The sequence below is a fragment of the Heptranchias perlo genome, chromosome 2 (genome assembly GCF_035084215.1).
Source record: "Heptranchias perlo isolate sHepPer1 chromosome 2, sHepPer1.hap1, whole genome shotgun sequence".
Taxonomy (NCBI): domain Eukaryota; kingdom Metazoa; phylum Chordata; class Chondrichthyes; order Hexanchiformes; family Hexanchidae; genus Heptranchias; species Heptranchias perlo.
The window spans coordinates 84,099,687-84,115,829 of record NC_090326.1 but is presented as its reverse complement, the minus strand read 5'-3'; the positions used below and the strand labels follow the sequence as shown (position 1 = coordinate 84,115,829).

Below are 16,143 nucleotides of genomic sequence, written 5' to 3'. Positions count from 1 at the left end.
GGAAATCCAGAAGTTGCTGTTCTTGCCCTGTTAATTTCACAATTCTTCAATCTGATTGGTTAAGGAGATACTCAGTTGCTTGCCCTGTTCACTCATGTCCCAGATGCCCTGTTTCCCTCACTGTGATGTTATCACCTTGCACTTTCAGCAACTTGCCATGCAAAAAATTAAACCTAGATATGCAAGGGCAAGCCTAATTAATGGCAGATGCTGTCAGATGACCTGCCACAGCAAATTGTGGCCCAACGTAATCTATTATGTTAATCTACAGAGTCATACATGTGCAACGTGCAAGTTAATATAATGTTTTAAATCTGTGGGTAAATCCTCTCTACTTTCTCTTCTCTATCAATCTCCCTGGTCATGTACTAACAGTGATTGAGAGGATGATGGGTCACTTGCTCCTTGGTCTCTGCCAATGCTGCTGTAATCTGGGCTGTTTGAGGCACAGGAGTGTAACATTCAACTTGTTTTCTCTAACTCGCTGTTGGGAGGTGCTTGGCCTTTGGTAGTGATAAATCCTAAAATATAAAATGGCTTGAAATTGTTTTGAAACTGTAGAAATCAGTGTTTAAACTCCCCAGACACTTCAGGCTCAAACTCCTTACTTCCACCATGATCTGGTGATCATACACCTGCTGCAACTTATACATCTCAGTCTACCGTATCCAGAGTGCATTAGCAGTACAAACCCAGGAAACTCGCAGCTGCTACACCACTGACTCTCACTTTTCAAATGAGGCCAGTGAGGACTCAGTGGGCGGATTGCAGGAAGCTTTAAAGGCATGAGGGAAGTAGTAGCAAGCATTTTAAAGATGCACAACGGGTGAAAACATCTTACTCCCAATTTTCCTGGCTCAGAATTTTTTTTGTGCTGATTATGCACCACTAATAGAGAGGATCCTATGTTCTGGAAATGAGGAAAGAAATTTAGGTACTTGACTGTCACTTTATCCTTGAGTTAGTTTCAGTCCTCATTCCATCGTAGAACCCATAGTCAATTCCACATTGTGGCCATTAAATTACACCTTTTTTGAATATCAAAAGATATTCTCATTTTGACCGCAGTTTCGGTCACCTCATCTTATTTTAGGTGGGGTTTTTTTCCAGAGAATCGTTGACCTGTGGAACAGGTTATCAGCTCATGCAGTGAAAGCTGATTCACTGTATTTCCTCAAGTGATAGCTGGACCTGTTTCTGGCTGGGGCAGAGATCACCTCATACCCTGTAATATAAATCAGGGTCAATGTAATCTCCTGGACTAGTTTCGATTGCTTAAGGGGGTTGGAGAGGAATTTTCCAGATTTTATTTCCCCTAATTGCCCTGGGTTTTTTATCTGGGTTTTCATCTCTCCCAGGAGATTATATGGCTCAGGATGGTTAGAGAGTGTCTGTGTCGTGATGTTTAGGACATCACAACTAAATAGAACAGCCTGGGTAGACCAGTGGTTCATTCCCTGTGTGTCACTTTCGTGTGTTCTGTGCTCAACATGGTGGTGGAATGTCATGTGGGGTCAAGGCTCTTAGTTGCATTCCAGTGTGCAGTGTATCTTGCTATCTTGCAACTTCAAATTTGCTGAAGTTTGTAACAAATGCCCTGATCCAATGCACATAATCAGATGGTAGATTTTCATAAATATAAGCTGAAGTGTGGTGAAAAGCTGTGAAAGTGTGCCCAAACATGATTCTTGTTGAGATAGGGCAGAAGTGTGTGAAATACGGGTGTGTGCATCAGGATACTTAGGCCTAATGTACTCAGAAGAGTAATGGCTTCTTTTCTGTTTGGGCAGCAGCGTGTGGAATATACATGTGTGCATCAGAGCATGTCTGAGGCACAGAATGAGTTGGTGGCTTTTGCCCAACTAAGGCTGTGAAATGATTATGACCATGCAAAAGATCCTTTGGCAGTAAGCATGCTCGAAGATATTTTGTGCCCAGAAAGGTCAGCACTAAAAAAATGATTACATTTTTTGTTGGACTTACATGGACTTAAGCGAACATATTCAGGTTCCTGGAGGTCCCAGGTACATCAGCCATGCACCACGTGTTTCAGAGGCCCAGCTGCTTGTTCAATCATCTCCAGCATACTGAACCTTACAGTTTATTCCTTCTGGTTGATTGTTAGTTGACTAACGGTGGAGTCCAGAACAAGGGGGCATAACCTTAAAATTAGAGCTAGGCCATTCAGGGGTGACGTCAGGAAAACACTTCTTCACACAAAGGGTAGTGGAAATCTAGATCTTTCTCCCCCAAAAAGCTGTTGAGGCTGGGTCAATTGAAAATTTAAAAACTGAGATTAATATATTTTTTATAGCAAGGGTATTAAGGGATGTGGAACCAAGAAGGGTAGATGGAGTTAGGATACAGATCAACCATGATCTGATTGAATGGCAGAACAGGCTAAAGGGGCCGAATGGATTACTCCTGTTCCTATGACCATTCATACTTTTTATCTTCCAGGACAGTAATATGAGGGCATCAGATTGCCAATCTTTCTCGATGAAATGGACAAGAATAATATAGTACGTCGTTGTAAGGACAAAAGCTAAGGCTTCTAACCAGGATTTTGTCACTGTGATCTAGATTTCCAAAAAATAGTTTTGTACTGATGTATTAACAATAAACCGATAACTTGAGCATGATAAGGCTGGCAGAGACATTTTCCCAGGTCCGTGCTTTTTTAAATTAGCTTTATACTAGTGTATTGAAACATTTGGCAAAGCTGGAACTGACATAGTCAGCACACACAGTACAAATGTTTCCAAAAAGTGTTGCTTTGCTTACTTGCCAGACTTCAAAAATGATGCCAAAGTTTAATCTTTACAATGTTCTCTTCTGGTCCTGCCATGATGCACAGCATGTTGGCAATCGGAACCTGCCTATCTTATGATGTCATATGTAGAACAAGTGCTAATGGTATCTGAAATTGCGAGTGGCTGTCCAGCTGTATTTCAGTTCTATTTGCTGTGAATCTTCTCCTCTATGATGGTTTTTAATGAGAATCATTCAAGCCCAAATGTTTTTATTGTCTAACATTATGCTGGCAGAACTACTTGTACTGATGTCATCAGTATGTTTTGGAACTGAAAAGCTTATTGAACCTTGCCATCTGTTCAGGAGGTCAATAGGTTAATATCCCTTTTCTAGTAGTGATCTACTCAAAGTTGTAATTTGACTTGACCTTCCACATAGAGCCATTCTTAAACGGTGCTTGATGATTGATCTTTAACCAAGACCAAAAATTGTACCAACTACCTATCTGGGATAATTGAAAACACTGGCAAAATGGAGTCGGGTTCCTCTACCAATAGTTTTGCCAAAGTGACAACCTAAACAGAAATAATTTTTTCTTTCTGCAATTCCGCCATTATTTGAAGAGGTATACAAGAAATGTAGATGATTTAGTTGATGTAGTTGAATGCAACTGACTTAGTTAAGGGAAACACCTTTGCTGCTGCGCTCCTACTTGTCTTAACACCTCCATTATGGACCAATGCATCAATGTCAAAGGAGGCTTTGGTTTTGTTCCATAAAACCATTACATGGAAGGACATCGGGGAGCAAATAGAAGTAGGAATTTTGTTTATCTTGATTGCTGCCATACTGATCGGTGCTTGGGCCTCAGCTATTTACAATCTATATTAATGACTTAGATGAAGGGACCGAGTGTAATGTATCCAAATTTGCTGATGATACAAAGCTAGGTGGGAAAGTAAGCTGTGAGAAGGACACAAGAGCCTGCCAAGGGATATAGACAGATTAAGTGAGTGGGCAAGAAGGTGACAGATGGAGTATAATGTGGGGAAATGTGAGGTTATTCACTTTGGTAGGAAGAATAGAAAAATAGAATATTTTTTAAATGGCGAGAAACTATTAAATGTTGGTGTTCAGAGAGACTCGGGTGTCCTTGTACAAGTAACACAGAAAGTTAGTATGCAGGTACAGCAGGCAATTAGGAAAGCAAATGGCATGTTGGTCTTTATTGCAAGGGCATTGGAGTATAAGAGTAAGGAAATCTTACTACGGTTGTACACGGCTTCAGTGAGACCTCACCTGGAGTATTGCGTATAGTTTTGGTCGTCTTATCTAAGTAAGGATATACTTGCCTGAGAGGCGGTACAAGGAAGGTTCACTAGATTAATTCCTGGAATGAGATGAATGAGAGGTTGTCCTATGAGGAGAGGTTGAGTAGAATGGGCCTATTCTCTCTGGAGTTTAGAAGAATGAAGTGTGATCTCATTGAAACATACAAGATTATTAGGGGGCTTGACAGGGTAGATGCTGAGAGATTGTTTCCCCTGGCTGGAGAGTCTAGAACTAGGGGGCATAGCCGCAGGATAAGGGTCGGCCATTCAAGACTGAGATGAGGAGGAATTTCTTCACTCGGAGGGTTGTGAATCTTTGAAATTTTCTACCCCAGAGGGCTGTGGATGCTGAATCATTGAGTATGTTCAAGGCTGAGATAGATAGATTTTCGGACTCTCGGGGAATCAAGGGATTTGGGGATTGGGCGGGAAGTGGAGTTGAGGTTGAAGATCAGCCATGATCTGATTGAATGGCGGAGCAGGCTCAAGGGGCCGTATGGCCTACTCCTGCTCCTATTTCTTATGTTCTTATGTTCGTATGTTTACCACAACCCAGCATTTTCTGGTGCTAGACCACAAAGTGTCAGATTTTTAAAAATTCAATTACACAATTTACAATGGTGGGATTATGATTTCACAGTCCCTGGGTTGCTAGTCCAGCACCATAATCACTAAGCTCTCTCTCAGTTACCATAACCATTAGGGTATCTCTTGGGTATCATAATGACTAGAGTACCTCTCGGGTGCAATAATCACTAGGCTACCTCTCAGCTGAACTTGCCATTCATTCATTCACTGTTTGTGGCGCTTTGTTGTGTCCAAATTGACTGCTGCATTTGCCTACATAACAATAGTGACTGCACCAAAAAAAAAGTAGTCCATTGATTATAAAGCACTTTGAGACATCCTGAGGATTTGTATAATGCTATATAAATGCAATTTCTTTCTTCTTTACCAAACCCAACTTGACGGGCTTCTAAGCCAGAGAACAAAATGAGTTTGCTAGTACCAAGGTGCTAGATATCTTCCTATATGACCAGACATTCCTAACGAATTAGCCATTGTTTGGAATCTGTGCAAAAGAACTGCACATGCTGCATTTTAAATACCTCCTGTCTGCCTAAGTGTCCACCACTCAGCATGAGGCTATCTGGAGAAAGTAATCCCTTTTAGGCAAGCTTCTGATCAAAACACATATTTAAAATCGCTTATATCTAAGTATTTGTGGAAAAATGGCAAAAGAATCCCGAACTATGATAGGCATAATAAGGTAAATAGTAATAGATTGTTTCTACTGGTCTGTGACACAATAATGAGAGCGCACAAATTTAAGACAATCACAAAAATAATTAAAACGGAACTTAGGAAAAAATCTTTATACATAGGGTGATTAGAATGTGGATTTCTTTGACGTGGACTGTTGTTGAATCAGAGTCCATACATACTTCTAAAAGGGAATTAGATAATTGTTTGTAAAGTAGAATGCTAAAAGGTGTGGGAAACAAGAAAGGGATTAGCTTAGGTGACTCATGTAGTGAAAAACACCAGCACAAATGGGATGGGTTATATGATCTCTTTCTGGGCTGGAACATTCTACAAGTCTATAATTAAGGCAGATAATTTACTGCTATGTTTAAGTGCATTATGTTGCTATTACCTGTAAGTCTCAGAGCATGTGTAGGGTCAGAGCCTGTGGAGTCAGGAAACAGGTAGCAGAATGGATAGCAAGTTGGCTACAAAAGAGAAAACAGAGAGTAGGGGTTAAGGGTAGCTGCTCAGACTGGCAAAAAGTGGGAAGTGGTGTTCCACAAGGATCGGTGCTGGGACCACTGTTGTTCACAATTTCATTAATGATTTGGATTCAGGAATCGGAAGTACAATTTCAAAATTTGCGGATGACACCAAATCGAGGGGTATAATTAATACAAAGGAAGAATGCATCAAAATACAAGAAGATATTAATAAACTTGCAGAATGGCAAATGAATTTCAATATAGATAAGTGTGAGGTGGTGTATTTTGGTAGGAAGAATAATGAGGCCATATACTGCTTGGATAATAAGAGTCTAAAGATGATAGAGGAGCAAAGGGATCTAGGGGTACAGATACACAAATCACTAAAAGTAGCAACGCAAGTTAATAAGGTCATAAAAAAGGCAAATCAAGCACAAGAATTCATTTCTAGAGGGATAGAATTGAAAAGCAAAGAAGTTATATTAAACTTGTACAGAACCTTGGTAAGACCACACTTGGAGTATTGTGCACAGTTCTGGTTTCCATATTAAAGAAAGGATGTGGAGGCACTGGAGAGATGCAAAAAAGATTCACAAGGATGATACCAGAACTGAGAGGGTATCCTTATCAGGAAAGGCTGAACAGACTGGGACTCTTTTCTCTAGAAAAGAGAAGGCTGAGGGGTGACCTGATAGAGGTCTTTAAAATAATGAAAGGGTTTGACAAGGTAGACGTAAAGAAAATGTTTCCACTTGTGAGGAATCCAAAACCAGAGGTCATAAATAGAAAATAGTCACTAATAAATCCAGGGAATTCAGGAGAAACCTCTTTACCCAAAGAGTTTAAGAATGTGGAACTCACTACCTCAAGGAATAGTTTAGGCAAATAACATAGATGCATTTAAGGGGAAGCTAGATAAGTACATGAGGGAGAAAGGAATATAAGGCTATTCTGATAGGATTGGTGAAGTATGGAGGGAAGGGGTTCGTGTAGAGCATAAATGCCGGTATAGACCAGTTGGGCCGAATGGCCTGTTTCTGTGCTGTATTTTCGATGTAACTCGATGAAGTCTGCATAATGTTTCTATGGATACAATGTTGATACGATGGGTCCGTATCTGTGCCTGGTATCTACCAGACAGGTGTATGAGGCCGGCATTTATTGCCCATCCCTAATTGCCCTTGAGAAGGTGGTGGTGAGCTGCCTTCTTGAACCGCTGCAGTCCGTGTGGTGAAGGTTCTCCCACAGTGCTGTTAGGAAGGGAGTTCCAGGATTTTGACCCAGTGACGATGAAGGAACGGCGATATATTTCCAAGTCGGGATGGTGTGTGACTTGGAGGGGAACGTGCAGGTGGTGTTGTTCCCATGTACCTGCTGCTCTTGTCCTTCTAGGTGGTAAAGGTCGCAGGTTTGGGAGGTGTTGTCGAAGAAGCCTTGGCGAGTTGTAGCAGTGAATCTTGTGGATGGTACACACCGCAGCCACTGTGTGCCGGTGAAGGGAGTGAATGTTTAGGGTGGTGGATGGGGTGCCAATCAAGCGGGCTGCTTTGTCCTGGATGGTGTCGAGCTTCTTGAGTGTTGTTGGAGCTGCACTCATCCAGGCAAGTGGAGAGTATTCCATCACACTCCTGATTTGTGCCTTGTAGATGGTGGAAAGGCTTTGGGGAGTCAGCAGGTGAATCACTCGCCGCAGAATACCCAGCCTCTGGCCTGCTCTTGTAGCCAATATATTTATATGGCTGGTCCAGTTAAGTTTCTGGTCAATGGTGACCCCCAGGATGTTGATGGTGGGGGATTCGGCAATGGTAATACCGTTGAATGTCAAGGGGAGGTGGTTAGAGTCTCTCTTGATGTGGAGATGCCGGTGATGGACTGGGGTTGACAATTGTAAACAATTTTACAACACCAAGTTATAGTCCAGCAATTTTATTTTAAATTCACAAGCTTTCGGAGATTTTCTCCTTCCTCAGGCAAATGTTTCAAGATCTCCTTGAAGCCTACGCATTTATACATATTGAACAATAATAAATGGTGTTTACAGACTGCCCCTGCAACTGCCCGTTGCCAAGGCAATCACCGTGTTCAGACAGAGAGGTGTTACCTGCAGAACCTCCGAATACACATTCAATAAAAAAACAAACAGGGAAAAAAAAACAGAGAAAAAAAAAACACAGAGAGAGGCAGAAACATCCGGAAGGCAGAGAGAGCCAGCAAATGACCCATTATATTAAAAACAGATAACATTTGTTCGCTGGTGGGGTAACGTGTAGCGTGACATGAACCCAAGATCCCGGTTGAGGCCGTCCTCATGGGTGCGGAACTTGGCTATCAATTTCTGCTCGACGATTTTGCGTTGTCGTGTGTCTCGAAGGCCGCCTTGGAGTACGCTTACCCGAAGGTCGGTGGATGAATGTCCATGACTGCTGAAGTGTTCCCCGACTGGGAGGGAACCCTCCTGTTTGGCGATTGTTGCGCGGTGTCCGTTCATCCGTTGTCGCAGCGTCTGCATGGTCTCGCCAATGTACCATGCTCTGGGGCATCCTTTCCTGCAACGTATGAGGTAGACAACGTTGGCTGAGTCACAGGAGTATGAACCATGCACCTGGTGGGTGGTGTCATCTCGTGTGATGGTGGTATCTGTGTCGATGATCTGGCATGTCTTGCAGAGGTTACCGTGGCAGGGTTGTGTGGCGTCGTGGACGCTGTTCTCTTGAAAGCTAGGTAGTTTGCTGCGAACGATGGTCTGTTTGAGGTTGGGTGGCTGTTTAAAGGCGAGTAGTGGAGGTGTGGGGATGGCCATAGCGAGGTGTTTGTCCTCATTGATGACATGTTGAAGGCTGCGGAGAACATGGCGTAGTTTCTCCGCTCCGGGGAAGTACTGGACGACAAAGGGTACTCTGTTGGTTGCGTCCCGTGTTAGTCTCCTGAGGAGGTCTATGCGATTTTTTGCTGTGGCCCGTCGGAACTGTCGATCGATGAGTCGAGCGTCATATCCCTAGTAAGAACGGGATATGACGCTCGACTCATCGATCGACAGTTCCGACGGGCCACAGCAAAAAATCGCATAGACCTCCTCAGGAGACTAACACGGGACGCAACCAACAGAGTACCCTTTGTCGTCCAGTACTTCCCCGGAGCGGAGAAACTACGCCATGTTCTCCGCAGCCTTCAACATGTCATCAATGAGGACAAACACCTCGCTATGGCCATCCCCACACCTCCACTACTCGCCTTTAAACAGCCACCCAACCTCAAACAGACCATCGTTCGCAGCAAACTACCTAGCTTTCAAGAGAACAGCGTCCACGACGCCACACAACCCTGCCACGGTAACCTCTGCAAGACATGCCAGATCATCGACACAGATACCACCATCACACGAGATGACACCACCCACCAGGTGCATGGTTCATACTCCTGTGACTCAGCCAACGTTGTCTACCTCATACGTTGCAGGAAAGGATGCCCCAGAGCATGGTACATTGGCGAGACCATGCAGACGCTGCGACAACGGATGAACGGACACCGCGCAACAATCGCCAAACAGGAGGGTTCCCTCCCAGTCGGGGAACACTTCAGCAGTCATGGACATTCATCCACCGACCTTCGGGTAAGCGTACTCCAAGGCGGCCTTCGAGACACACGACAACGCAAAATCGTCGAGCAGAAATTGATAGCCAAGTTCCGCACCCATGAGGACGGCCTCAACCGGGATCTTGGGTTCATGTCACGCTACACGTTACCCCACCAGCGAACAAATGTTATCTGTTTTTAATATAATGGGTCATTTGCTGGCTCTCTCTGCCTTCCGGATGTTTCTGCCTCTCTCTGTGTTTTTTTTTTCTCTGTTTTTTTTTCCCTGTTTGTTTTTTTATTGAATGTGTATTCGGAGGTTCTGCAGGTAACACCTCTCTGTCTGAACACGGTGATTGCCTTGGCAACGGGCAGTTGCAGGGGCAGTCTGTAAACACCATTTATTATTGTTCAATATGTATAAATGCGTAGGCTTCAAGGAGATCTTGAAACATTTGCCTGAGGAAGGAGAAAATCTCCGAAAGCTTGTGAATTTAAAATAAAATTGCTGGACTATAACTTGGTGTTGTAAAATTGTTTACAAGAGTCTCTCTTGTTGGAGATGTTCATTGCCTGGCACTTATCTGGCGCGAATGTTACTTGCCACTTATCAGCCCAAGCCTGGATGTTGTCCAGGTCTTGCTGCATGCGGGCTCGGACTGCTTCATTATCTGAGGGGTTGCGAATGGAACTGAACACTGTGCAATCATCAGCGAACATCCCCATTTCTGACCTTATGATGGCGGGAAGGACATTGATGAAGCAGCTGAAGATGTTGGGCCTAGGACACTGCCTTGAGGAACTCCTGCAGCAATGTCCTGGGGCTGAGATGATTGGCCACCAACAACCACTACCATCTTTGTGCTAGGTATGACTCCAGCCACTGGAGAATTTTCCCCCGATTCCCATTGACTTCAATTTTACTGGGGCTCCTTGGTGCCACACTCGGTCAAATGCTGCCTTGATGTCAAGGGCAGTCACTCTCACCTCACCTCTGAAATTCAGCTCTTTTGTCCATGTTTGGACCAAGGCTGTAATGAGGTCTGGAGCCGAGTGGTCCTGGCGGAACCCAAACTGAGCATCGGTGAGCAGGTTATTGGTGAGTAAGTGCCACTTGATAGCACTGTCGACGACACCTTCCATCACTTTGCTGATGATTGAGAGTAGACTGATGAGGCGGTAATTGGCCGGATTGGATTTGTCCTGTTTTTTGTGGACAAGACATACCTGGGCAATTTTCCACTATGTCGGGTAGATGCCAGTGTTGTAGCTGTACTGGAACAGCTTGGCTAGAGGGGCAGCTAGTTCTGGAGCACAAGTCTTCAGCACTACAGCCGGGATGTCACCTTTGGTTCTTTTGCCAATCACCTTAAATCTGTGTCCTCTGTTCTCGACCCTTCCGCCAATGGGAACAGTTTCTCTTTATTTATTTTGAACACTTTTATCAAATCTCCTCTTAACCTTCTCTGCTCTAAAGAGAACAATTCTAGCTTCTCCAGTCTATCCACGTAACTGAAGTCCCTCATCCCTGGAACCATTCTAGTGAATCTTTTCTGCACCATCTCTAAGGCCTTCACATCTTTCCTAAAGTGCGTTGCCCAGATTGGTCACAATACTCCAGTTGTGGCCGAATCAGTGTTTTATAAAGGTTGAACGTAACTTCCTTGCTTTTGTACTCTATGCCTCTATTTATAAAGCCCAGGATGCCATATGCTTTTTCAACCACTTTCTCAACCTGTCCTACCACCTTTAAAGTTTATACACATATATAGCAGGTCTCTCTGTTCCTGCACCCCTTTTAGAATTGTACCCTTTAGTTTATATTGCCTCTCCTCATTCTTCCTTCCAAAATGTATCACTTCACACTTCTCTGCATTAAATTTCATCTGCCATGTGTCTGCCCATTCCACCAGCCTCTTAAAGTCTATTACTATCCTCCTCAATGTTTACTAAACTTCAAAGTTTTGTGTCATCTGCAAATTTTGAAATTGTGCCCTGTACACCGAAGACTAAGGCATTAATATATATCAATAAAAGCAGTGGTCCTAGTGCCGACCTCTGGGGAACACCACTGTATATCTTCCTCCAGTCCGAAAAACAACCGTTTACCACAACTCTCTGTTTCCTGTCACTTAGACAATTTCGTATCCATGCTGCCCTTTTATTTAATGGGCTTCAATTTTGCTGACAAGCCTATTATGTGGCTCTTTATCAAATGCTTTTTGAAAGTCCACATACAGATCATCCGAATTGCCCTCATCAACCCTCTCTGTTACCTCATCAAAAAACTCACTCAAGTTAGTTAAACATGATTTGCCTTCAACAAATCCATGCTGACTTTCTTTTTATTAATCCACACTTGTCCAAGTGACTATTAATTTTGTCCCGGGATTATCGTTTCTAAAAGCTTCCCCACCACCAAGGTTAAAGTAACTGGCCTGTAGTTGCCGGGTTTATCCTTACACCCTTTTTAAACAAGGGTGTAACATTTGCAATTCTCCAGTCCTCTGGCACCAACCCGTATCTACGGATGTTTGGAAAATTATGGCCAGCGCCTCTGTAATTTCCACCCTTACTACCCACAGTAACCTGGGATGCGTCCCATTCACACCGGTTGACTTATCTACTTTAAATACACGAGGGAAAAACTTACTTGACCTCATCCTCACCAATCTACCTGTCGCAGATGCATCTATCCATGACTGTATTGGTAGGAGTGACCACCACACAGTCCTCGTGGAGATGAAGCCCCGTCTTTGCACTGAGGACACCATCCAACGTGTTGTGTGGCACTACAACCGTGCTAAATGGGATAGATTCAGAACAGATCTAGCAGCTCAAAACTGGACATCCATGAGGCGCTGTGGGCTATCAGCAGCAGCAGAATTGTATTCCAGCACTATCTGTAACCTCATGGCTCGGCATATTCCTCACTCTACCATTACCAACAAGCCAGGGGATCAACCCTGGTTCAATGAGGAGTGTAGAAGAGCATGCCAGGAGCAGCACCAGGCGTACCTAAAAATGAGGTGCCAACCTGGTGAAGCTACAACTCAGGACTACATGTGTGCTAAACAGCGGAAGCAACATGCTATAGAAGATCTAAGCGATTCCACAACCAACGGATCAGATTAAAGCTCTGCAGTCCTGCCACATCCAGTCGTGAATGGTGGTGGACAATTAAACAACTAACGGGAGGAGGAGGCTCTGTAAACATCCCCATCCTCAACGATGGCGGAGTCCAGCACGTGAGTGCAAAAGACAAGCCTGAAGCGTTTGCAACCATCTTCAGCCCAGATATCCCCACCATCACACAAGCCAGTCTTCAGCCAATTCAATTCACTCCACATTATATCAAGAAACGGCTGAGTGCACTGGATACAGCAAAGGCTATGGGCCCCGACAACAACCCGGCTGTAGTGCTGAAGATTTGTGCTCCAGAACTAGATGCCCCTCTAGCCAAGCTATTCCAGTACAGCTACAACACTGGCATCTACCCGACAATGTGGAAAATTGCCCAGGTATGTCCTGTACACAAAAAGCAGGTCAAATCCAATCCGGTCAATTACCGCCCCATCAGTCTACTCTCGATCATCAGCAAAGTGATGGAAGGTGTCGTCGACAGTGCTATCAAGCGGCACTTACTCACCAATATCCTGCTCACCGATGCTCAGTTTGGGTTCTGCCAGGACCACTCGGCTCCAGACCTCATTACAGCCTTGGTCCAAACATGGACAAAAGAGCTGAATTTCAGAGGTGAGGTGAGAGTGACTGCCCTTGACATCAAGGCAGCATTTGACCGAGTATGGCACCAAGAAGCCCTAGTAAAATTGAAGTCAATGGGAATCAGGGGGAACACTCTCCAGTGGCTGGAGTCATACCTAGCACAAAGGAAGATGGTAGTGGTTGTTGGAGGCCAATCACCTCAGCCCCAGGACATTGCTGCAGGAGTTCCTCAGGGCAGTGTCCTTGGCCCAACCATCTTCAGCTGCTTCATCAATGACCTTCCCTCCATCATAAGGTCAGAAATGGGGATGTTCGCTGATGATTGCACAGTGTTCAGTTCCATTCGCAACCCTTCAGATAATGAAGCAGTCCGAGCCCGCATGCAGCAAGACCTGGACAACATCCAGGCTTGGGCTGATAAGTGGCAAGTAACATTCGCGCCAGACAAGTGCCAGGCAATGACCATCTCCAACAAGAGAGACTCTAACCACCTCCCCTTGACATTCAACGGTATTACCATTGCCGAATCCCCCACCATCAACATCCTGGGGGTCACCATTGACCAGAAACTTAACTGGACCAGCCATATAAATACTGTGGCTACAAGAGCAGGTCAGAGGCTGGGTATTCTGTGGCGAGTGACTCACCTCCTGACTCCCCAAAGCCTTTCCACCATCTACAAGGCACAAGTCAGGAGTGTGATGGAATACTCTCCACTTGCTTGGATGAGTGGAGCTCCAACAACAATCAAGAAGCTCGACACCATCCAAGATAAAGCAGCCCGCTTGATTGACACCCTATCCACCACCCTAAACATTCACTCCCTTCACCACCGGCGCACTGTGGCTGCAGTGTGCACCATCCACAGGATACACTGCAGCAACTCGTCTCGGCTTCTTCGACAGCACCTCCCAAACCCACGACCTCTACCACCTAGAAGGACAAGAGCAGCAGCAGACATAATGGAACAACACCACCTGCACGTTCCCCTCCAAGTCACACACCATCTCGACTTGGAAATATATCGCCGTTCCTTCGTCGTTGCTGGGTCAAAATCCTGGAACTCCCTTCCTAACAGCACTATGGGAGAACCTTCACCACACGGACTGCAGCGGTTCAAGAAGGCGGCTCACCACCACCTTCTCAAGGGCAGTTAGGGATGGGCAATAACTCCCGGCCTCACCAGCGACGCCCACATCCCATGAACGAATAAAAAAAAAACATGAGGATAAACTTTTTTACGCAGTGTGTACTTATGATCTGGAAAGCGCTGCCTGAAAGAGTGGTGGAAGCAGATTCAATCATGGTTTTCAAAAAGGAATTGGATAAATACTTGAAAGGAAAAAATTTGCAGGGCTATGGGGAAAGAGTGGGGGAATGGGACTAACTGGATTGCTCTTACAAAGAGCCGGCGTGGACTCGATGGGCCGAATGGCCGCTTTCTGTGCTGTAATCATTCTATGATTCTACAATGATAATTTGCATCGCTATTCACCTGCCTCTTTTTAACTGGTAAAGTGACCCGTCAAATTTTTATAGCTGCATCAGTGATGACAGCAAAGATCAGTAATTAATCACTTTCAGTGCCTTTACTCGACCAGAAATACTTACTGATCTGTAGAAGTAAGCAATCACTCTGGAAAGCGCTTGTAAGGACTATTTGAATTTCAATGAGAATATTAACAATTTTCTCTATCAAACTCTGTGAATACTTCACTTAAGTAAACAACTGGCACTGCATATGGCTATTGTTCCCTGTCTCTGATACAGTCTGACCTCAGTGTGTAACCAGTATATTAAATAAACACATTCAATACATCTGCTACAGGAGTAGATTCAATATTTATGCTAGGTGGGGCAAATGCTATGGAAACGAGTGAAGCTAACATGACATAATGCACTTTGTCCATTAAACCAAAAGCATTGCTCTTACTAAAATACTGGAAAAAACTAAAAATCATGTACAATACTGAAAAATGGTTTCCAGTGAAATAATAAAACATGGCCCTATTTTCTGAATTTCATAACTTTTTATTTCTGATAGGCCAGGATATTTATTTTTTATCACATATCTTATACGGGCCAAGAATTTGCATGTTATGTTGACTCTTGAGGAAGTAATAAGAGTAAGGTTATTGTGATTGTGAATGGAAAGGCAGAGCAGCAGAATTTTGAACAGTTTTTCACAGACTATCTATTTGTCACACTTCCCTGTAAAAGAAAGACTTGCATTTATATAGCGCCTTTTATGACCTCAGGACACCCCAAAGCCCTTTACAGCCAATTAAGTACTTTTGAAGTCTAGTCACTGTTGTGTTGTAGGAAACCTGGCAGACAATTTGCACACAGCAAGGTCCCGCAAACAGCAATGTGATAATAACCAGATAATTTGTTTTTAGGTGTTGGTTGAGGGATAAATATCGACCAGGACACCAGGGAGAACTCTGCTGCTCTTCTTCAAAAGAACACCTTGGGATTACATCCACCTGAGAGGGCTGACGGGGCCTTGATTTAATGTCTCATCTGAAAGACAGCACCTCTGACACTGCAGCACTTACTCAGTACTGCACCGGAGTGTCAGCCGAGATTTTGTGCTCAAGTCCTTTGAGTGGAACTTGAACCCACAATCTTCTGACTCAAGAGGCGAGAGTGCTACCAACTGAGCCACAGCTGACACTAGCTGTATTCTCCACCACAATAATACTGAAACATCTACTCCAGGAAGGTCTCAGGTTTGACTGGTGAATCTGCTGAGTTAGCTCATCTCAGCCAAACTTGACAGTCAGGGCAATATATTTGCCCCAGTGCCCCTGGGCTAGGAAGAGAAAAAATAAGCAGCCAAAGTTTCCAATCCTGATTACTATGTAGTAACCCCTTCTGGAAAGTGCGTGTGTGGACATTGGGTGAGGATAGGATCAAACTCAGCTGTAATAACTTACAAGATCTTTTTTATATTTCCATAGATGATTTGCCTATTTCTTTGCTATTTTTTTTTTGGTGCTTATCAAGTTGAGGGATTTTATTAA

General features: G+C 44.1%; 1 long non-coding RNA gene across 1 annotated transcript in view; it reads left to right on the top strand.

Annotated features, from left to right (window-relative positions):
- The window catches only part of LOC137333997 (uncharacterized), a 33,123-nt gene extending 17,425 nt beyond the window's left edge, over window positions 1–15,698 (top strand). Inside the window, exon 3 of the long non-coding RNA XR_010966029.1 lies at window positions 15,517–15,698. This is a non-coding gene — a long non-coding RNA (uncharacterized lncRNA). The remainder of the gene's footprint in view (window positions 1–15,516) is intronic.
- Window positions 15,699–16,143: the final 445 nt, after the last annotated feature.